This window comes from Pimephales promelas, chromosome 15 (genome assembly GCF_988280905.1).
Source record: "Pimephales promelas chromosome 15, fPimPro1.hap1.1, whole genome shotgun sequence".
In the NCBI taxonomy this organism is placed as follows: domain Eukaryota; kingdom Metazoa; phylum Chordata; class Actinopteri; order Cypriniformes; family Leuciscidae; genus Pimephales; species Pimephales promelas.
In genome coordinates this window covers 11,136,393-11,160,574 of record NC_142783.1, presented here as the reverse complement: position 1 = coordinate 11,160,574, position 24,182 = coordinate 11,136,393, and the positions used below count along the sequence as shown (strand labels likewise).

General features: G+C 40.0%; 1 protein-coding gene and 1 long non-coding RNA gene across 2 annotated transcripts in view; one reads left to right on the top strand and one right to left on the bottom strand.

Moving 5' to 3' along the window:
* Positions 1-24,182, top strand: part of sash1b (SAM and SH3 domain containing 1b) — a 152,389-nt gene that overhangs the window by 58,296 nt on the left and 69,911 nt on the right. The gene's annotated exons all lie outside the window — the stretch shown is intronic.
* Positions 8,801-13,957, bottom strand: LOC148973478 (uncharacterized). Its single transcript, XR_016146654.1, has 6 exons — positions 13,204-13,957; positions 13,057-13,112; positions 12,583-12,648; positions 12,229-12,284; positions 12,066-12,135; positions 8,801-9,019 (listed from the first exon to the last, which is right to left on the bottom strand). It is a non-coding gene; the product is annotated as an uncharacterized LOC148973478 (long non-coding RNA).

Below are 24,182 nucleotides of genomic sequence, written 5' to 3'. Positions count from 1 at the left end.
CCACTGCTCTTGAGTCCAGTGGCGGCGTGCTTTACACCACTGCATTCGAAGCTTTGCATTGCACTTGGTAATTTAAAGCTACACTGTGTGATTTTTACCCCCATCTAGCGGTGAAAAGGTATATGACCATCTAGGGAATATTAGTTTCTGTTCCTCTCAATTCCGATTTCGTTTGAACTCCTACGGTGGCCAATGTAGTCCAAGATTAACATGGCTTCCAGATCGGTCTCGTCCATGAGTGTTAACTCAAACGTAAACGTGAAAGTCGAAGCTTGAATTAACGGGTATGTCCCTCTTTGGCTAATGTACTTTCAAGATGGAGGGGCAAAATGGCGACCGACATTAGAACCCCTTACCCGGATGTATTTTCAATGGCATATTATACACTCACGAGAATACTTTATTACTTGAACTAAGTAAATATACATTAATGAGCACATATATTTAATAAAAAAAAAAACTAAGTGTTTTTAGCTAAGAATAAACTAAAAGAGTTACACAGTGTAGCTTTAAGGCTTGGATGCAGCCGTTCGGCCATAGAAACCCATTCCATGAAGCTCTCTACGCATTGTTCTTGAGCTAATCTGAAGGACACACACAGTTTGGAGGTCTGTAACTATTGACTCTGCAGAAAGTTGGTGACTTCTGCGCACTGTGCGCCTTAGCATACTCTGACCCCGCTCTGTGATTTTATGTGGCCTTACCATTTTGTGGCTGAGATGCTGTTGTTCCCAATTGCTTCCACTTTGTTAGAGTAACCCTAACAATCGACCATGTAATATTTAGGAGTGAGGAAATTTCACAAATGGACTTATTACACAGGTGGCAACCTATCATGGTACCGTGCTTGAATTCACTGAGCACCAGAGAGCGACCCATTCTTGTAAAGCAGTCTGCATGCCTAGGTGCTTGATTTTATACAACTGTGGCCATAGAAGTGATTAGAACACCTGAATTCAATGATTTGAGATGTGTCCCAGTACTTTTGGCAATATAGTGTGGTGTATATATATATATATATATATATATATATATACACAGTGGTGGGCTGTCAGGGCCATTAGGGCCTTCTCTGCTGGCCCTGTCAAAATATAATATTATAATATTATATTATATTATATTTTATATATAATATAATATAATATAATATTTTATATATATATATATATATATATATATATATATATATATATATATATAATCAAACAATAAATGTACATGTGTAAACATTATTCTACAGTATTACCCTTGTACTTAAAAATGTCAATAATTAATGGGGGGGAAAGACAAAAAAAAAGCAGCTAGACTGCCATACATTTTATTGAGATAATGCTTCTGTTAAGCACCAGGTTAACACCCTGTGGGTCCACATAATTGTCATGAAAATGTCATTATGATTAAAAAAAAAAAAACCCTCTTCTTCTGTGTGCAAAATATAATTTCGTATTGCTTTCTTTTGATTTAGGGGTGAAATATGACCCAGGCATGTTCTTTACAGATTTCATGAGATTCGCCCATGTTTCTGGGCGATGAAGTTCTTCACATTCCTGTGCTTAAAGGTTTCATATGAGGTTTCAGTTTCTAAACGCTGAGCATCTGGATGTAAAAATAGCACAAAGCAGGACTTCACCAGTCAGCCAACTGCAGGTTCCTGAGAGGTTGCAAGGATGTTGGCACCCGAGCAGCCCTATTTCTGTCTCCCACAGAGTGTACTTTACCTCAAAGGGGCACGCGGTGAAAGTGCCTCAAAGGATCATTAACTATTCATGGAAGTACATCCCTGCTAATGGGACCTACAACTATTTTAATTATTGATGTTGTAATTGACAACGCGGGTCCTGCCTCACCTCATGGGATCGGCTGAATTAACGTGTATGACATTGTTCGTCCACCCCATCCCATGACCCTGTCCCTTCTCGTCTTCCATCTGTCCTCTCACAGATCACCGTGATTCTGCATCTGTCATTTGTTTTGTGTTGTGCCAACTGGGCTCTTTTTTCCTCTTCTGCATCTTCTTCTGTCAGCCGGCTGTTGATGTTGAGGGACAGCTGTCAGGTTGGTTTACGATGATGACGTAAAGACAGGCATGTTGAACACGGGGATGCTGCTGGCAGGAAGTTGCATTAATTGGTGATAAATGAAAGCGTATTGGTGGTAGAAACACAAGTGTAAGGCCTCAGGGAGCTTCTCTCACACCAGTGCTGATTAAACACTCATTAGGGCAGATCCACAGCTTGAGTTGCCAGTAAATTGCGCCCAGATCTGTCACTTAGCGACACGTCAAAGCGCCGCAATCATTAGTTATTTCGTAGGTAGTTGGGTGGACAGGGGGGTTGTCCTATAATTATATAAAGTGATGAATAAAATGTAAAATGGCATTTCCTACTCATCACGCATAAGAAATGACATTCATGATTTTCATTAGCGGTTTTTGATAACCATCGATATTACAATTCTTCATGCATAGGGTTAGAGGTATTACATTTTGGGGTTTAAATTAACTTTCTATTGTAAGTCACTTTGGATAAAAGTGTCTGCTAAATGCATAATGTAAATGTAAACTTGTCCATTGGTGCAACAGACATGAATGTGTGCTCAAATCATGCGGCTTGAATCAGGTGCAAAAAAACAAAGACTCTGAAGGAGGGACTTGAACGTTATGTAAACCCTAACAGTCAAAATAATTAATTAGGTTTGAGGACAAACTTAAAATCAACGAATTAGTTCAGTCAAATTAATTTTTATGAGTATTTAGCAATTTATTTTTCTTTCAAGTTCACAGAACTGATATATTTTAAGCCCCCTACCGTATAAGATGACGTACTGATATAGCCGGAGGCGCAAAACATTCTGTTTACAAGCAGTACGTCATCTTATACGGTAGGGGGCGGTAAAACTCCTAAGCGGTGAGCAGCCGGTAACAAAAAGTAGTCGAAGAAGAACGGTCTCGTCTCAGTTCTCGCGCATGCGCCCATAAGGAAGTAATGGAAAGTCGAATAAAGTCGTTATTTACGTTTTTTTTTCGCACAAAAAGTAGTCTCGTCGCTTGATAAAGTTATAGTTGAGCCACTGTAGGCACATGGAATATTTAAACCTTTTCTTTTAATGACTTTCTGGGCCGTCAAGAGGCAGTCCCTCAGGCTGTCTATGGAAGAGTGATACAGCCCTCAGATTCAATCAAAAATATCTTTATTTGTGTTCCGAAGATGAACGAAGGTCTTACGGGGTTGGTACAGCATGGGGGTGAGTAATTAATGACTTAATTTTCATTTTTGGGTGAACTAACCCTTTAACAATAAGTTATTGAGTTACTTGGAAAGAAATCAAATATTTTTTTATGCTTGAATTGTTTGAGTTAATAAACTTAAATGATTTAAGGCAATCGGTTTCCTCAAACGGTTTGAGTTGAACTAACTCATCAGGTTTTACAGTGACTCTTTTGACTTGGACCAATAAGTTGCCACTTAACAACATCTGCCTTAACAACCAAGTACTCTAGCGACCACATAGAAACATCCTGACAACTGCACACTACATGTCAAGTCAAGTCACCTTCATTTATATAGCGCTTTTAACAATATAGATTGTTTCAAAGCAGCTTTACAGTGATTAAAGTAACAGAGATTGTTTTGGCTTTACAGCAGCTCTAGAATAAAGTTATTGTCCAGCTAAAGTTAGTGATTTGTTGAATTTGTTGAAAGTTAGAGTTTGATCGATTCACTTCCATCACAACGATCATTAGTTATTAACTTAGGGGCTGCTAGCACAACACCGTTCTAACAGAAAACCCTTAATGCGATCCGATCCTGCCGCTCATTTGCACAAAATAGTGCCTGGTGGCTCGAGAATACAATTTTTATAATACAAAATTTGTATCGCTTCCGCGTAGCCACGTTTTATCTGTACAGAGGTAAAGGGAGGCCTTCGCATGGGAGAGACTAGTTGACACTTCAGGACTCACTACGGCCTAATCTATGCAGCCTAACATTGAATTATAGAAGTGTATAATGTGTTATGTGAATGCTAGGTCAAAGAGATGTGTTTTTAGTCTAGCTTTGAACTGACAGAGTGTGTTTACTTCCCGGACAATGTTAGGAAAACTGTTCCAAAGCTTTGGTGCTAAATAGGAAAAGGATCTACCACCAGCAGTCGATTTTTATATTCGAGGTATTATCAACTGGTCGGAATTTTGAGATTGCAATAGACGTGACGGACTATAATGCGTTAAGAGCTCGCTCAAGTACTGCGGAGCTAAACCATTTAGTGCTTTGTAAGTAATCAGCAATGTTTTAAAATGTATACAATGTTTAATAGGCAGCCAATGCAGTGTTGACAGAACCAGATGCTAATATGGTCATACTTCCTGGTTCTGGTAAGAGCTCGATCGGCTGCGTTTTGGACTAGCTGTAGTTTGTTTATTAAGCGTGCAGGGCAACCACCCAGTAGAGCTTTACAATAATCTAGCCTTGATGTCATGATTGTTCCGCATTTGTCATTGAGAGCATGTAATTTAGATATATTTATATATATATTTTTAAGATGGAAAAATGCGGTTTTAGATACATGTGACTTTCAAATGAATGATTGGTATCAAAGAGCACACCCAGGTTCCTAACCAACGACCAACATCTCTGTAGAGACCAAAGAGAGATACAACCACAATCGGATGACAAGAGCAAATCATTTGTGACTCTGAGAGCAGTCTCACTACTGTGGTATGGTCTAAATCCTGACTGAAAATCCTTACAGAACCATTTTTTTTTTTTCCAAAAAGGAACATATAGTTGCGAGGATTCTGCCTTTTCTGGTATCGGCCTGTAATTGACTAATTCTGTAGGATCAAGGGCCAATCCCAATTCTACCCCTTACCCCTTCACTTTCCCCTTCCCCTCCGTTTTGCGCGTCCACGTGAAGGGGCAGGGTTGTCCCAATTCTCTTTTGGTTGGAGGGGGAGGGCTAGGGTGAAGGGCCAGATAGCCCTTCAAACGAAGATTTTTCGGGAGCACACTTCAAACGAAGGGGTATGAGAAGTGTCACTGCTAACCCAGGCTGGCTGCCCAAGCGACAAAGGAGACCCATAAATTTAAGTATGTGTGGCTTTAATAAGTATTATAACGACAAATAATGATTTGCTTTATGTTACATTCAATATTGTGTTCATATTTACGGTCAGTTTCTTCACAGAAACGTTTGTAAAAAAATCGCTAAAATTACTGTAGTTTGCTAACGATAGTCCCGCAACATATTTTCGTCGTCTCCGTTGTTTCCTGCGAACTTCACAAGATGCAAGAAAATAGCTGTAACCCACGCAACTGAGATAACTGCAGCTGTCGACGGGATCTTGGAAGTTGTGATAAACATCGGCGCATATCCTGTGACGTAGGCGCTAGCGACGACTTATAATGACGTTTAACGGAGGCGTAGGGCCAATCCCAATTCTACCCCTTACCCCTTCCCTTTCCCCTAGCCCTACCCCTTCGCCTTCCCCTTGACCCTTGAAACAGAGTGGCAATGCGTAGGGGTGAAAATATTCCCCTAAGAAATGGGACACCACTACGCCTCCGTTAAACGTCATTATAAGTCGTCGCTAGCGCCTACGTCACAGGAGATGCGCCGATGTTTATCACAACTTCCAAGATCCCGTCGACAGCTGCAGTTATCTCAGTTGCGTGGGTTACAGCTATTTTCTTGCATCTTGTGAAGTTCGCAGGAAACAACGGAGACGACGAAAATATGTTGCGGGACTATCGTTAGCAAACTACAGTAATTTTAGCGATTTTTTTACAAACGTTTCTGTGAAGAAACTGACCGTAAATATGAACACAATATTGAATGTACATAAGCAAATCATTATTTGTCGTTATAATACTTATTAAAGCCACAAATACTTAAATTTATGGGTCTCCTTTGTCGCTTGGGCAGCCAGCCTGGGTTAGCAGTGACACTTCTCATACCCCTTCGTTTGAAGTGTGCTCCCGAAAAATCTTCGTTTGAAGGGCTATCTGGCCCTTCACCCTAGCCCTCCCCCTCCAACCAAAAGAGAATTGGGACAACCCTGCCCCTTCACGTGGACGCGCAAAACGGAGGGGAAGGGGAAAGTGAAGGGGTAAGGGGTAGAATTGGGATTGGCCCGTAGTGGTGTCCCATTTCTTAGGGGAATATTTTCACCCCTACGCATTGCCACTCTGTTTCAAGGGTCAAGGGGAAGGCGAAGGGGTAGGGCTAGGGGAAAGGGAAGGGGTAAGGGGTAGAATTGGGATTGGCCCCAAGTTGCGTTTTTTTGACAAGCGTATGTATCCTAATGACAAAGATGAATTATGATATTAAGAAGAGGATCTATGACCTCTGGAGGCATCACTTTCAATAGCTTAGTCAGTATAGGGTCTAACATACATGTTGTCAATTTAGATGATTTAACGAGTTTCGAAAATTCTTCCTCTCCTAAAGCAATGAATGAATCAAATCTTTTCTCAGGGAGACTACAATCCACTGCCTGTTGCAATACTGTATTAGATGGTTGCATAATTATAATTTTCTCCCTGATATTATCAATCTTGTAAGTAAAAAAGATCATAAAGTCATTACTGCTGTGATCTAGCAGCTTTTAAGGCCTCCCTGTACACAATTGTGCTCTCTTTCCATGAAATTCGAAAAAGTGAAGGTGAAGGCCTGTGAAGGCCTCCTTCCCTTCATCAATCAAAACTAACTTAAGCTAGTCAATAAAGTAGATGATGCTCATAGTCGAGATGTTGCCCATCACAGTTCGGTACAGGCATCAGGCAGGGGCGTAGCCAGGACATTATTTCTGGGGGGGCCAGCTTGTGCCAGTCTTTTATTTGGGGTGGCACTTGATTGTCAAAAACTACTACTAAAACTCACACGCGGCTCGTCAGGCCATAAACAATGGATTGAACTCCCTTATGACACTAATAATGTCTAATTGATAAATGTGCGAGTGCAATGTGTCATCATTATGTGAGTGGTTAGGGACCTTAATATGAGACAGGGATGTTGTTAGTGCAAATGACAAAAAGACACAATATGAATTGTCATAGGCGATAATTTATTTAGGTAAACCATTGCATTTTAAGTGCAACATCCAATTTATTTGTGATAATACAACAAGTTACAACGGTTGCACAAATCATGACTAGATCATGTAGTAACACTTGAGTCATTAGTTAGTTCCAATGATCTTCACTTTATAATACGGATCCAAATAATTAGTAATTCCCGCAGAAGTATCTAGTAACACTTTCATCTGTGAGCTATTACTTACTAATTATTTGGATCTGTATTATAAAGTGAAGATCATTGGAATTAACTAGTAATGACTCAAGTGTTACTACATGATCTAGTCATGATTTGTGCAACCGTTTGAGATTTTTTGGTGAACTTTAGTACACTCTAAGAAGAAAGGTTCAAAAATGAACCTTTTGAGGTTCCTGGAAATTGCAACTGTGGGGGAACCTTAAGGTTCATTTTTGAACCTTTTTGAAAAGGTTCTAATTGGAACCTTCCCTTAAAGGTGCATTAATGAACCGCATGGGTTCCATTTTGAACCTTTTTAGACATGATTTCGGTATGTATATGTATGTAGATATGTATGTTTGTAATTATTATTATTATACTTTACTACTTTAATCCCATTTCACAACACAGACACAACCTATTATTCTTCTTGAAATATTTATTTAATATAGTCATGTACAAATTTGAACACAAGACAGAAAGTACAAATTAATTAAGACTTATTACAATTAATAGAATATTATATTTCATGAAAAAATTAAAACAGAATGCAATTGAATATTCACAATAAATATTAACCCATTTAATATATTTACATCATGTATTTACATCATGCATCAGTGTAAACGTGCTTGTTTTCTTGAACTGGCCATCCAGAAAGAGATTATTGAGTCCTAAAGTCTAATTTTTGTGACAGGAAGTCTGGCTGCATCTTTCAGTTTCAATGTAACACACTCCAAAAAGGTCAGTGTCTTCTTGAGTCCTTTAGGATACTGGATCCCAAACACAAAATAAAACACACAGGACGAGACCCAATCCCATCAAGATGTCCTCGCTCTCTTCTGTGATTACCTGCCCATCCATAGTGAGCACAATGTGGTCATACTGCATTGGATGACCTTCCCTGCAGCCTTTAAAGGGATACTCCACTTTTTTTGGAAATAGGCTCATTTTACAACTCCTCCAGAGTTAAACTGTTGAGTTTTACCTTTTTTGAATCCATTCAGCCGATCTCCGGTTCTGGCAGTAGCACTTTTAGCATAGCTTAGCATAAATCATTGAAGAGGACAAGACCATTAGCATTTCTCAGAAAAAAATTACCAAAGTGTTTATATATTTTTCCTGTTTAAAACTTGACTCTTTTGTTGTTACATCGTGCATTAAAACCGACGGAAAATGTAAAGTTGCGATTTTCTAGGCTGATATGACTAGGAACTATACTCTCATTCCTGCGTAATAATCAGGAAACTTCACTGCCGTACCATGAGTGCAGCAGGCGTAATGTTATGACGCAGTGCTTGAAAATAGTCCCCAGCGTCTAACATGACCGGGACTAAGTTTGTGTAGTCATTGCGCCTGCTGCACTCATGGTACGGCAGTGAAGTTTCCTGATTATTACGCAGGAATGAGAGAATAGTTCCTAGTCATATCAGCCTAGAAAATCGCAACTTTACTTTTTCCGTCTGTCTTAGTGCACGATGTAAATACAGAAGAGTTACGTTTTAAATAGGAAAAATATCGAAACACTTTGGTCATTTTTTGGGGAGAAATGCTAATGGTCTGGTGCACTTCAATGATGTATGCTAAGCTATGCTAAAAGTGGTACCGCCAGAACCGGAGATCGGCTGAATGGATTCAAAAAAGGTAAAACTCAACAGTTTAACTCTGGGGGAGTTGTAAAATGAACATATTACCAAAAAAAGTGGAGTATCCCTTTAAGCACCATCTTGGGTGTTGAGATGCCAGGAGTGCTGGTCTGAGCATGGCCCTGGGGAAGAGAGGACACAAGTATTAACCATCTTCTCACATTTATCTGAAGGCAAACCTTATGAGTAAACAAATTAATTTAACTCCCATCATACAACTGCTCAAATACTTTTGGCCATTAGCTAAAAATAAATGTAATTTTTTTTTGACAGCATAGTTTGTGGAAAGCAACAAAACCTATTGTTTGCGTTGAAATTAGGTCTGTGTGTCACGATCACACACACAGGAGAGAGAGATTCAATTGCAGTAAATTTATTAGAATAATCCGTACTCACAATCCAGTCCAGACAAAGGTCAAAATCCAAAAACGCAATCCAAAAACATAAGACAAATACTAGAAACAGGCTCAAAGACAATGGAAATGTGGGGACAATATACAATAACTCCGTAACAAACACTAAACAGGCAGGGTATTTATACACACAGAACATGACAATCATGATGGCGAACAGCTGAGTGCAATGAATTGTAATGTACTGTATTGTCTTCCAGTACTTTTTTTCCGGTTGTAGGAGGTAAAAAAATATAAATATTGCAATATATAGTAATATGTTTCGTATTGTATCGTGGTATCTATCGTATCATGACCCATGTATCGTGATGCGTATTGGGATGCCCTTGACAATACCAAGCCCTAGACGCCACTGGCTCCGGCTCAGGAACAGACGACACTGACTCCAGCTCAGGAACAGATGACACTGACTCCAGCTCAGGAACAGATGACACTGGCTCCAGCTCAGGAACAGGCAGACACTGGCTCCAGCTCAGGAACAGATGACACTGGCTCCAGCTCAGGAACAGGCAGACACTGACTCCAGCTCAGGAACAGATGACACTGGCTCCAGCTCAGGAACAGGCAGACACTGGCTCCGGCTCAGGAACAGATGACACTGACTCCAGCTCAGGAACAGATGACACTGGCTCCGGCTCAGGAACAGCAGACACTGGCTCCAGCTCAGGAACAGATGACACTGGCTCCAGCTCAGGAACAGATGACACTGGCTCCAGCTCAGGAACAGATGACACTGGCTCCAGCTCAGGAACAGGCAGACACTGGCTCCGGCTCAGGAACAGGCAGACACTGGCTCCAGCTCAGGAACAGGCAGACACTGGCTCCGGCTCAGGAACAGGCAGACACTGGCTCCGGCTCAGGAACAGGCAGACACTGGCTCCAGCTCAGGAACAGGCAGACACTGGCTCCGGCTCAGGAACAGGCAGACACTGGCTCCGGCTCAGGAACAGCAGACACTGGCTCCGGCTCAGGAACAGCAGACACTGGCTCCAGCTCAGGAACAGGCAGACACTGGCTCCGGCTCAGGAACAGCAGACACTGGCTCCGGCTCAGGAACAGGCAGACACTGGCTCCAGCTCAGGAACAGGCAGACACTGGCTCCGGCTCAGGAACAGGCAGACACTGGCTCCGGCTCAGGAACAGCAGACACTGGCTCCGGCTCAGGAACAGCAGACACTGGCTCCAGCTCAGGAACAGGCAGACACTGGCTCCGGCTCAGGAACAGCAGACACTGGCTCCGGCTCAGGAACAGGCAGACACTGGCTCCAGCTCAGGAACAGCAGACACTGGCTCCGGCTCAGGAACAGCAGACACTGGCTCCGGCTCAGGAACAGCAGACACTGGCTCCGGCTCAGGAACAGCAGACACTGGCTCCGGCTCAGGAACAGCAGACACTGGCTCCGGCTCAGGAACAGCAGACACTGGCTCCGGCTCAGGAACAGCAGACACTGGCTCCGGCTCAGGAACAGCAGACACTGGCTCCAGCTCAGGAACAGCAGACACTGGCTCCGGCTCAGGAACAGCAGACACTGGCTCCGGCTCAGGAACAGCAGACACTGGCTCCGGCTCAGGAACAGCAGACACTGGCTCCGGCTCAGGAACAGCAGACACTGGCTCCGGCTCAGGAACAGCAGACACTGGCTCCAGCTCAGGAACAGCAGACACTGGCTCCAGCTCAGGAACAGCAGACACTGGCTCCGGCTCAGGAACAGCAGACACTGGCTCCGGCTCAGGAACAGCAGACACTGGCTCCAGCTCAGGAACAGGCAGACACTGGCTCCGGCTCAGGAACAGGCAGACACTGGCTCCGGCTCAGGAACAGCAGACACTGGCTCCGGCTCAGGAACAGCAGACACTGGCTCCGGCTCAGGAACAGCAGACACTGGCTCCGGCTCAGGAACAGCAGACACTGGCTCCGGCTCAGGAACAGCAGACACTGGCTCCGGCTCAGGAACAGCAGACACTGGCTCCGGCTAAGGAACCACGGACACAAAAGGTCTGAAAGGCCTCTCCTGGATCCGAGCCAGACTCTACAAACTTTATAGAATTAAGCCTTAAAGGGTTAAGCCTTAGGGTAAAATTATGTAATTAATGACTCTCCCTCGTGTCGTCCCAAGCCCGTAAGACATCCGTTCATTTTCGGAACACAGTTTAAGATATTTTAGATTTAACCTGAGAGCTTTCTGTTCCTCCATTGTAAATGTATGTACGGTATACTGTCCTTGTCCAGAAAGGAAATAAAGACATCATCAAAGTAGTCGATGTGACATCAATGGGTTAGTTTGAATGTTTTGAAGCATCGAAAATACATTTTGGTCCAAAAATAACAAAAACTACGACTTTATTCAGCATTGTATTGTCTTCCAGTTCTGTTGTGGATCCGCATTCAGTGCCGCTCCTGACGTAAGACGCTGCTGACGTATGTCTGGTGTGCCTGAGCATCGGTTAGTCTGAGGGAGACATGCTGTAAACAAAAATTCTTTGTTCTAAGGATGTCTAAGGTAAAGACTTGCATTTTTATGCCCAGCCATATTTATTTGAACCCGAATACATAGACACACGTCAGCAGCATCTTACATCAACTGGTCACACTGCAGACTTGAGAAGGCGGCTTGACAACAGAACCCCAGGGCCCGTTTAATGTTTAACACCGGGTTTCGGTACCCATCCCTACATATGGGTGAGTTCATATGGATGAAGGCCTGTTGTGTTCTGTCTCTTGATTAGTGATAGTGGCAGCTTTTGCGAAACTCACCTTCTTCATGTCTGAATGTGGATCAAGATCTTGTCCTGAAGAATCACAGGGGCAAACGATTATATCTCATCTGGTAACAAGAGCATAGCCATTACTTTAAGATCCCCTGAATTAAAGAATTTCAGTATTTATCAGTGAAAAATACATAAAAATAAATAAATACCTTTGAGTTGGACAGTATGGTGTCTGTCTCATTGGCCAACATAATTAAAAACACACCTAGAGAAATAAAATAAAATATACCAATGACCATGATATCCTGTTATCATAATAGTTAAATTAATTATTATAACTATGACTATTATAACATTATATTTGCTATTATAACATTATAATGTGTATAATAACATTATATTATATTAGCTGATTATTTAGCCTACAGGTTTCTCAAGGACAGTCTCACTGAAAAAAACTGGGGTTAATAATTTTAAAGTGAGAGACTTCATTCAAAAGCATAAATCCCACAGTCCCCCAAATTTTGAACCGTAGTGCACTGTATGTTTGAGGTTTTGCTTACTAGTTGAGTTCATAGCCGTGGAGATTTTCTTGGACAGGGGGTGCAACAGGCCACCAGCAAGATCTTCTAGAACACAACATGCAATGTGTCACAGAGCCAACAAGGTTAACGTTACATAGGATTTACAATAGAACATATAGGGTTTATTACAATGAAGCACGCTACAGCACCGAGCAGAGATGAAATGCAGTTAATATACATATCTTAGGGTAATATATATTGTGAAATAAATCATATGGAGTTATTATCATGATTAAAAAATAATTCCCCCCTTTGTTGTGAGTGACGTCACTGATTAACAGTAACGTACAGTGAATTATTTTAGGTTAAATAAATTAGCTTACTTCAAATCACCCATTGACAAATTTTCAGCAAAACAAAACTATCAAAAACTGTTATCAACACAAAGATGTAGTTAAAACCCCCCAAACTTATATAAAACGAGAGGTCCAGTGCAACGTTAACTTAACTTACCTCTTCTTAAAACGGTTGTGATGCTAACGGACTTTTTCGAAGACACAAAACCATTTCTATAAAGTAAATATTCAACAGAAGTGTATTAATTACACATAAGAAAGGTGTCAGGGACATTTGTATTTATTATATGTTAAGTAAACTTACCTGAAAGCAGCGAAATCAACAGCGCGAGAAGTTATTTTTGCAGTTTGTCAGTTGATGTTTCCTTGTTTTCATCTGATCGCGCGCGCTCCTGAATGTGACTGAATGTTTACGCGCACGCGCATTAAAACCAGAACACTTTAAAAGGCACGCGGCATTTAAATAAAACATCTAGCATTATATATGACAATTTAAAGTATTTATTATTAATTTTAAATTATGAATTTAAAACTCATTGTGTAGTTGTATGAGTTGTATGAAAAATGCTTTATTTTTATACCATCACTTTGATTTTTCTTTTGATTTTTTTTCTCCCATCCCTTATTGAATGAACGAAGACGTTTTTTCTTCTCGGGAGCTCCGGATAGATCCATTTTTTCTGTTGCATTTTTATTTATTTTTCTTTAATGTGTCATCATCAGGAAATAAATTGTTTTATTGTATTCAATTATTTCAAAATTTCTATGAGAAGACAGTTTATAAAACCTTTAAAGAACCATACAGGGCCTTAAAATATTCTTTGAATAGTTGAGGTACTATAGGACCTCGACTATACAAAGAACCACTATAGAACCATACTGGGCTGAACTGGTTCTTTTTATGGTAGTGGTGCTATATAGCACCTCTACCACCATAAAGAACTACTGAAGAACCGCTGAAAATTGTTTTGTGTGAAGAGGAATTAATTAATAGCCTGACATTTCAATAGACTAGGCATGTCTTAAAAGAAATAAATAAAAGAGAACTGTAAAATAAAAATAAGGGCAAAGGTTTGTCACTTTGCAATTTACAGAAATATTTTTTGAGTAATGTTTGTTTACTGAATTATAATTTGACATCTCTATAAAAAATCAATGTTATCAACTTGAAAGCAGGGGTGTAGGAGTGTAATTTTGCTTACAAAGTATTTTAAAACGAATAGGTGAACAACATTATGGAGCATCTTTAATGATCAAGTACTTTTAATGTGTAAAAATGTAAAAGTTTCATTCTTGTATGTTCAGGGGCTATTAGCAAAGCAAGGGCCTAAAAACAAAACAATCATTCTTTTACAGTCCATCTTATGAGGTTCAAAAAGGAACCTTAACAACAGGCCAGGTTCTTATATGAACCCTTCTGCCACAACAAAGGTTCTAAAATGAACTGACAACATGTGCCAAATAATCAGAGGATCATTAAAGAACCTATAGGTTCAACTTTGAACCTTTTTTACATTTAGAAGTTCATTTTTGCACTTTAAAGTTCTTTTTTGAACCCCAAAGGTTCAATCTCTTTTAAGAGTGATACTTTTAGAAAATGTCTTTAGTAACACTTGAGTCATTACTAGTTAGTTCCAATGATCTTCACTTTATAATACGAATCCAAATAATTAGTAATTCCCACAGAAGTATCTAGTAACACTTTCATCTGTGAGCTATTACTTACTAATTTGTTAATAAGAGTTTATTTTAGTTAATAGTAGTTACTAGATTGTTAATAAACTTTTTCAGTAGTTCTCTGGGAAGTATTAAAAAAATAGAAGTTATTGATTACTTAATAGTGAACTACCACTTTCATCTGTGCGCTATTACTTACTAGTTTGTTAATCAGAGTTTCTTGTTAGTTAATAATAGTTACAAGATCGTTAATATTGTGTTACTCATTAGTTCTTGTGTAGTTATTCATTAACGAAGGAACCGTATTCTAAAGTGTTACCCTGAAATGTTCTGTTCGCTTTGTGTCTGCTGTAACAATTACACTCTTAGAAGAAAAGGTTCAATATAGAACCTTAAAAGGTTCTAAAGCGTTACGTATTTGGAACCCTTAAAATGCAATGCATGTGAATGATCACAAAATTCAATATATGGTGGTTAAAAAATGTAATTAATCAATATCAGACGAAGAGTGCCATTTCACTTTTTATCCTCTAAAAATCTGCATGATTAAAATGTGATATTAAGTTACTACAACAGTTTAATAAACAATAATTTAATAACAACTACAAATGTTGCAGAATAATGTAATATATTAATGAATAATAGCCTTTAAAAAACCTTTGAGCCAAAAGGGTTCTTTCTTGTCAGTTTTGAACCTTTTTTAGCATAAAATGTTCTTCGGAGTTGATTAAAGAACCCTATGGGCCGTTTACACCTGGCCACTTCATGCGTTTTTTTGTGATCGGATAGCTATCCGATCGTGAAAAGACCTGGTGTAAATGCCCCCCGAAACGCATTCGAGACGGATTTGAATCCGATCACTCAAACCACTTCAGGAGGTGGTCTGGGCCGCATTCCAGACGAAACTGGACAAGTGTAAATGCATCTTGTTCTTGAAACCACATATGTAAATGTTAATACTCCCAAAAATGCTAAAAAAAAAAAAAAAAAAAAAAAAAGAAACGCGTGAGAGCGTGTTACAGGCTACATGTCATGCTATTTTAGTCAGATATGACGACGCTACTGCGACGCGCATCATCACCTCAGATCAGATGAGCGGCTGAACGCAAGCCAACGCGCCGCAATCTATCGCAAATCAAAGTGAAAGTAAGTCGCAGACGATTAACACTACCATCTTCATTAAAAGTAAAGAAACGAAATGATCTTACCAGTTCTGTTGCCGCTCTCTCTTATCACCGTCTTTGCTGATTTTGAAATTAGCCGATGATCAATAAAATCCAACTCATCTGTTGCTTTCGGTGACGTGCACTTCATTAAATCTGTATAACGCGGGAATTGAAGATCGGATTTATACCCATTTTGCAAAAACACATTTATGTGACCAGGTGGAATCGTTTTGATAAATCAGATAGCTATCCGATCTGAGAAAACGCATGAAGTGGCCAGGTGTAAACAGCCCAAGCGCTGTCAGAATGCAGGCACGTTATGTCTCGCACTGTTGATGGGGGCGAGACCCAACAAGTGAAATCAATGACTTGATTAAAAAATGCATACATTTCAGCTTCCTTTTTAGACCGTTACTGGAGTTTTTATTTTTATTTTTTTTATTATTATTAAATTTATTTTCCCGTGAGGTTGGGAGGGGGGGCCGGCAGGGGGGCCGAGCCTTGACCAATGGTGGCCGTGGCCCCCCCTGGCCACCATGTAGCTCCGCCCCTCCTCACAGGAGATCTTCGTTTGTGTGTGTGACGGAGGGATTCCTGTCGCTTACTCCTTTACACATTGTATAAGCTCTTCACAAGTTCTCAGCTGGTCAAAATACCATTATGGCTAGGCTACGCACACACAACAAGCATGAGTTACATGGGTGTCCTGTGCCTTTTTTTAGTAACTCTTGATGTCTTGAAATATTTTGTTGAAGATGGTGGGTTAGTTACAAAAGCTTTGATTGGAGATAAATTCAGAATTTAGGAGCAACAATGATAAAAAATACCTTTAAATAATAATAATAATAATATCCGATAATAATAATCTTTTAAAGGGACTATATGTAAGAATTTTCATATAATCGCTATTTTATTTCCAAAGTGTCAACAGCCTGTAACGAAACATAAAAATGGAGACCTTCCTTGACTTCATAGATTGTCTATAAAAGCCTGTAGACTCATTTTTGTTGTTGTTGTAGTCTCTCGTCTCGTGAGGGTTCGCAGACTAAAGCAATGGCTTTAGAGAGCGCTGTGAAGAGAGGGTTAGATCTCATGCTTTTTGCAAGTTAGCTGTTTTTTTTGTTGTTGTTGTTTTTTTACATGTGCACGAATGTGAGGAGGAGCAATAAATTGCTGGCTGCAGTTCACTTAACAGCCACCGGTGCCGATTATGACAGGGGTTTCTGAATTCTACCAATAGAGAATTTATACACCCACCTAAAGGATTATTAGGAACACCTGTTCAATTTCTCATTAATACAATTATCTAATCTACCATTCACATGGCAGTTGCTTCAATGCATTTAGGGGTGTGGTCCTGGTCAAGACAATCTCCTGAACTCCAAACTGAATGTCAGAATGGGAAAGAAAGGTGATTTAAGCCATTTTGAGTGTGGCATGGTTGTTGGTGCCAGACGGGCCGGTCTGAGTATTTCACAATCTACGCAGTTACTGCGATTTTCATGCACAACCATTTCTAGGGTTTACAAAGAATGGTGTGAAAAGGGAAAAACATCCAGTATGTGGCAGTCCTGTGGGCGAAAATGCCTTGTTGATGCTAGAGGTCAGAGGAGAATGGGCCGACTGATTCAAGCTGATAGAAGAGCAACTTTGACTGAAATAACCACTCGTTACAACCGAGGTATTCAGCAAAGCATTTGTGAAGCCACAACACACACAACCTTGAGGCGGATGGGCTACAACAGCAGAAGACCCCACCATGTACCACTCATTTCCACTAAAAATAGGAAAAAGAGGCTACAATTTGCAAGAGCTTACCAAAATTGGACAGTTGAAGACTGGAAAAATGTTGCCTGGTCTGATGAGTCTCGATTTCTGTTGAGACATTCAGATGGTAGAGTCAGAATTTGGCGTAAACAGAATGAGAACATGGATCCATCATGCCTTGTTACCACTGTGCAGGCTGGTGGTGGTGGTGTAATGGTGTCGGGATGTTTTCTTGGCACACTTTAGGCCCCTTAGTGCCAATTGGGCATCGTTTAAATGCCACGGCCTACCTGAGCATTGTTTCTGACCATGTCCATCCCTTTATAGCCACCATGTCCCCATCCTCTGATGACTTCCAGCAGGATAATGCACCATGTCACAAAGCTCGAATCATTTCAAATTGGTTTCTTGAACACGACAATGAGTTCACTGTACTAAAATGGCCCCCACAGTCACCAGATCTCAACCCAGTAGAGCATCTTTGGGATGTGGTGGAATGGTACCTTCGTGCCCTGGATGTGCATCCCACAAATCTCCATCAACTGCAAGATGCTATTCTATCAATATGGGCCAACATTCCTAAAGAATGCTTTCAGCACCTTGTTGAATCAATGCCACGTAGAATTAAGGCAGTTCTGAAGGCGAAAGGGGGTCAAACACAGTATTAGTATGGTGTTCCTAATAATCCTTTAGGTGACTACTTTTTTATGTAGCCTACTTATTAAAATATACTTTGAACTGTGTTTTGCATCTCTACCTTTTTGTACTTTTTTTACATTCTGTATGTTTCTGTAACAATTTATGCTCTCTTTGAATGTTGCCTTTTCTTTTGCTGTTGTGACATGTTTTTGTTGGAAATTAGGATTTAGTGACATCCAAATGTAAAACCTGACCTGAAAGCACATTTAATACTGCAGTATATTGTAGGATTCATCCGTACGGTTTGTGTTTTTGTTACTCTCAGATCCTTTAATCCTGTCTGAGTTTTCAGCTTCCCGCTGAGAATAATTGGTGTGTTTTCAGTTTAGTCACACTTCTTTTCTCTGGTAGGACTCTCTGGAGTCAGAGAGGTCTTGCAGGTCTTCGTTCTCTCCAATTTGCCCTTATGAGTGTGAGTGCACAACACCCTCCGATTAATTCTGCCTCCCGCTGTGGTCTGTCCTCACTTGTTTGTAACCAATTACAGCTTGAGAGAGTGAAAACAAACATACATTAACTTGGACGAATCGTGTGCCCTTCCTAAAATTACCCATGAGGCCCTGAAATGAAAAGCAGCTGATGTCTGCAGGATACCAAATCTCTTCTCCTGTGTCTCGAATGCGGTGTGCTGTGAAGACTGTTGAGGACATGAACATTAGGTCATGATTGTTCATGATTCTGGTTTCTACTCCACTTCCTTTCCTCCTCTAAGACTAGCCGAGGGCTAATATGATGCTTTCTGAATAAATATATTGTGCATGTTCATGCAGATAGATTATGTGTGGCATGTGCTTCACCAGACCATGTTTAAAACCATAGTGAGATAATTTATGAATTCGGTTCAGGAAAAAAAAAAAAACATTATATATTTATATACCAGCATCATATTTCTGATGCGGTGTTAGCATTCATCAAGACTAGTGATCAACCACATTTAAGTATTTTTTTTTTTTTAAATTCTAATGCTTCAGAGGTGGCTAATATAATATATGTTTTATATGCCAATAGAATTTAACTAGAATTGCAACACATATGCTGACATTAAAGGTAGGACAGGCAATTTTTGAGAGGCAAGCGATTGGAAGTTAGCTTTGAAAGCATGAGATCTCACCCTCCCTTCACAGCACTCTCTAGTCTGCTAACCCTCATGAGACGAGAGACTGCGTTACCTCATGTCTCAAAGCACATAACATTGACAATAATAATGAACGTAAACAACTTACAGAGTAGTGATTATACCATCTGACTGCTGCGGTATCGTTTCAGTGTTTACATAGAAACACATAAATCCAAGTCTAAAGATGTGAACAGCTCTGGGCAGAATGTTCCGGTTCAGTAGGAACTGTAAAAGGCGGCTGCTGCTTGTTTACGGTGCCCTGTTGACTGTCTGTCTACACATTGGCATCTTACAGAACGCGCTGATGATGTGTGACCGAATGCAGTGATTGGGCGAACATTTTTGGTCCTGAGTCTTCCACAGAAGATATTAATATTCAGCCCTTTTTACGAGATGTAAAATAAATCTTTGATGTCCTCTGATGAGAGTGTTTGTGAAGTTTTAGCTCATACCCCAGAGAGCATGTTAAAGTTGTAATATTTGAAAACAGAAATTGTGCCTTATTCATTGACACCATGTAGGCAATTGGCGGAGATCAGCCCAATCTATATAAAGTTGATATGTATTAGACAGGTTGAGATTATGATCACATTTTACCAATTCCAAAACATTAACATTAACAGATAAAATGTTGGCTTGAGAAAGCCTGAACTTGAAGTTTGAAGGCAATCAGACAAACAGACCATCAGAAATACAGACAGACTGCTGTGGTGTTCTGGTTGGATGCTAGGGTGTTGGTGTTGCTATGTGGTTTTAAAGGTATTGGGTGGTTGCTAGCGAGTTGGTAGGCTACTCAGGGTGGTTGCTAATGTGTTGCAAATTGCAATGCAGTTGTTAAGGTATAACCCAAAATGAACTCACCTTCATTGGAATCATTCATACTGTTGGAATCAAATGGGGAGAACTCAATTTGGTAACTCAAAGCCACCTGTCATACTGAATTGAGTTCTCTTTCACATCACCTGGTGCTTAAACACTATGTCAAGAAAAAAAAAAGTCAAAATATCCTCGGAAACATTTGTTGAGAACGAAAATACATGTGTATTTCTGTGAGTTCTGCTCTAGTGTAAATATCAAGGATGGTGGCAATTTCAAACCAATTGAAGTCTGATTCAGACCCTGATAATGTTAAAGGAGAACTCCGGTGCTAAATGAACCTTTGGTCTAATTACACGTTGGTACCTAGTTGACCGTTTTCTGAGATTTGTTTTCATGATAATTGAATGTAAAGAGTTTTATCTCTAAACACTGTTTAGCGTATAATGCTAGTACTAGGGGCATTTACTAAGTAAAATGAAATCGCTAGTTTAAACCACTAACAAGGCTCAAAATAGCCCCACACTAACACAGTAACATAATGAGGGTCCATCAGTGGCGCCTCCAGAAATTTTTCATAGGGTTGGCCAGATGGGGCCAGTTAAAATCTTGGGGTGGCACACCAAAACTATAAACCATAATTTCAGAATTGTATTCTACTTTTGTAGTAAACCAACCTGTAGAAAACTATCAGAAAGACTTAAGGAAACTCCTACTGATATACTTTGGTTTATTGTGTAATATTTAATGTTACTAATGATATTAGTAGGGCCCAACTAATATATATTATATATATATAATGATATTATATGATGTATATAAGGGCCCTTGCCCCACAGCAAATTTGCAGATACTTAACTTGACTTCGACTTGTCGAGACTGTTTTCCAAAGATGGCTGCTGCCTGTATACACGAAGTGAACTGTCTTTATAAAGTATCTTCTTATTAAATGGTCTGTACACTTACAAAGTTCTCAATGCTTCGGTTTGTATTTAGGGACCCTCATTATGTTACTGTGTTAGTGTGGGGCTATTTTGAGCCTTGTTAGTGGGATTAACTAACGATTTCCTTTTACTTATTATATGCCCCCATATACTAGCGTATACGCTAAACAGTTTTTAGAGATAAAACTCTCTACATTCGATTATTATGAAAACAAATCTCAGAGAACGGTCGACTAGGCACCAATGTGTAATTAGACCAAAGATCCATTTTGCGCCGAAGTTCTCCTTTAACAAACAAAAGGATTGTCCAGAACAGATTTTAATACTCAGACTCAGATTTCACAGGATGTTTCAGAGTGGAATGTTTATATATATATATATATATATAATTTTCTTATACATTTAGATATTTTACACCAATTAATCATGGCATTTGTCAGAAATCTATGGTAATGCAAACAGTAATTGATCACAAAACCATGGTTAATTTCCTAAGGGGTGGACAGCCTTGCAAAAGCGAGCGAGAGCTTACAAAAGCTATAGTAAATATAGCTATATCAAAAACACTATATCAACACTAATGTTGGCTAGCAGGCGAGCATAGCAACAACATAAAACTTATAACTGGAATAGTTAATAGAAAACGCAACTACAAATAATAAGACATACTTACAAGTTCTGATCCACAAACAGCAGATTGTCTCGACAAAGTGGAAACTCAAAAATCTTTTGTGTGCTACGCTACTGCATTGTGGTTCTGGAAGCCGTTCTCCGAAAAAAATGTGCAGCGCACAGATTAACATCGGGATTATAATGTCCAAGAACAGTGTTTAAAATAAATATTTAATCACTCTAAGGGCTCTATCTTGCACCCGGCGCAAATGACTTTATACACAAACGCATGTCTCATTCCTATTTTGCACGCACGAAAAGATGGATTTCCCCTCCACAGGCGCACGTCGGTAAACTAGGAAATGAACTTGCGCTCCCTGGGCGGATCGGCGCAAAAAGGAGGCGTGTTTCAGCGCAAACATTCCCTGGTGCTGTTTTACACTTACAGAAAACTATTAACACATGAGGGAAATCATTGTGGTTTACATGAAGATGAAAAAAACAAATTACACAATTTTTTTAAGGCTAATTGTAGTACTGGATCAGACCTGTTTGTCCAATAGTGGCAAGAAACATACATATAGACTATAATGTTTAACCGACGCTGATGTGCGAGGGTTTCACCCATCCCCATACAACGTCACTTCTCTGTCTTTCACTGTCCTGATAAGAACGTCGGTCTCATCGGTTGTGAACGCTCCTGGCGCGCGCCTGGTAAACCCGCCGCTATAATAACAATCCGTCATGCAACATGCGCACCTGTTCTTAAAGGGTATGTTGGATGGCGCTCTGATTGGTTTATTTCACGTTACGCCCAAACCACACCTATGAATAATGAAGCTACTTCAGACCAACCCATTTTAGATTTGCGCCAGGCGCAAGAGGCATTTATCCCGCCGGGAAAATAGCAACAGCGCCCAAAACCCCCCCACAAAGTTTCTTGCGCCATGCGCTTTGACACTTGCGTTTCAGATTGTTAAAATAAGGCCCTAAGTTTGTCAGCCTTAGGAAGGTCAAACAAGTGAGTTGTGGAAAAACAATGTCTCTTTGACAAAGCAGCAGCTCAACCAGGCCTTGTCCGCTTTTCTGCATATTCCGTGGGTGGGGATTATTTAAATGAGGAACATTATGACTTCACAAAGCCCGGAAAAATTGCGTTGTCCAAACGAGCCGTTCGTTGTAGTTCTTGGTTAGTGGATTCTGTTTAATAAAATATCTCTCTTTGGAGTGGACTTTGAGCTTTGTAACCTTGCAGATCTTTTTTATGCTCAAACAGAAACACTACACTAACTAAAGTTGAAAAAGTGAAAAAGAATAATACGACCCGTTAAAGTTCAAACAAGACGGAGACCCAAAGCCTAATACACACACTGCTAATTCTCTCCTCTTTGTTATACTGTAAAAAGTGGATTTGAAATGAGATTAGAGTGAGTATAAGAGTTTTTCCTTTAATTCACAAAATATCTCAGCATGTGCTTTAGAACGTTGTAGCAGATGTGATGGCGTTTTCCATTTTTAATAGTGTTCTTACACCTCCAGCTCTCACCTCCATTCACTGCTGTAACTGTGATCAGAGAGGTGTTCATGTCGGAGCGTGACAGGAGATGCTCATCTTGTGCTCCTGAGGAAAAGCTTCTCTTTCCTGCTCATAGTGTTCCTCTATTCAAGGGACAGTAATGGAGACTTCAGCCCTCCATTCTCATCCATCATTTATAGAGCACAAGCTGCTTTTCCGTGTTCCCAAGTAAACAGCATGTGCATCTTAAAACTGGGCTGCTTTCTGCACATTTTTTTGTCAAACTTTTAATTCAAAGTCCAGTTTAAAGGTTAAGTATATGATATATTTATATTAAAATACATTCTCTTAATCGAGTTTATTGTTCATTGACTGTTTGCTATTCATGGCCTTATGCCATTCATGAGCCCAGATCTGTGAGATCTGTGAGACAGTGTTGTAGTACTCGAGACTCGGACTCGTCTCGGACTCGGTCTCGAGACTATATTTTAATGGTCTTGGTCTTGTCATGGACTCGTGTCCATTTGGACTCGGAATTGACTCGTACTCGAACATTTTTTTTTTAGGACTCGGAATTATTCCCGAGTCCACTCGAGTTCAATTAAAAATATTTTTCATGATTATTAATGTATGTTAATAAAATATTTCTTTAAATTGATTGACACGCCCAGTGATTGGTGATTTTCTAGTGCGCAACTGCGCATGACAAATTGTAATAGAATTACTTTTAACACCACCTACTATGTGGCCTTTTTACCCTAAACTGATCATATTTTTTAAATTCTAAGTAAATTCCCCAGATAGCAAACTGACATTGAATCAACGTGGAAATATGACATAGAAACAACGTTGATCTGACATTGTTTTGCTCATCGAATTAACGTTGAACCAACGTCAGACGTGGCATTCTTTCAAAACTAACGGAAAATCAACTTGAAATCAACGCGTTGTTTCAACGTTATGAAAGCA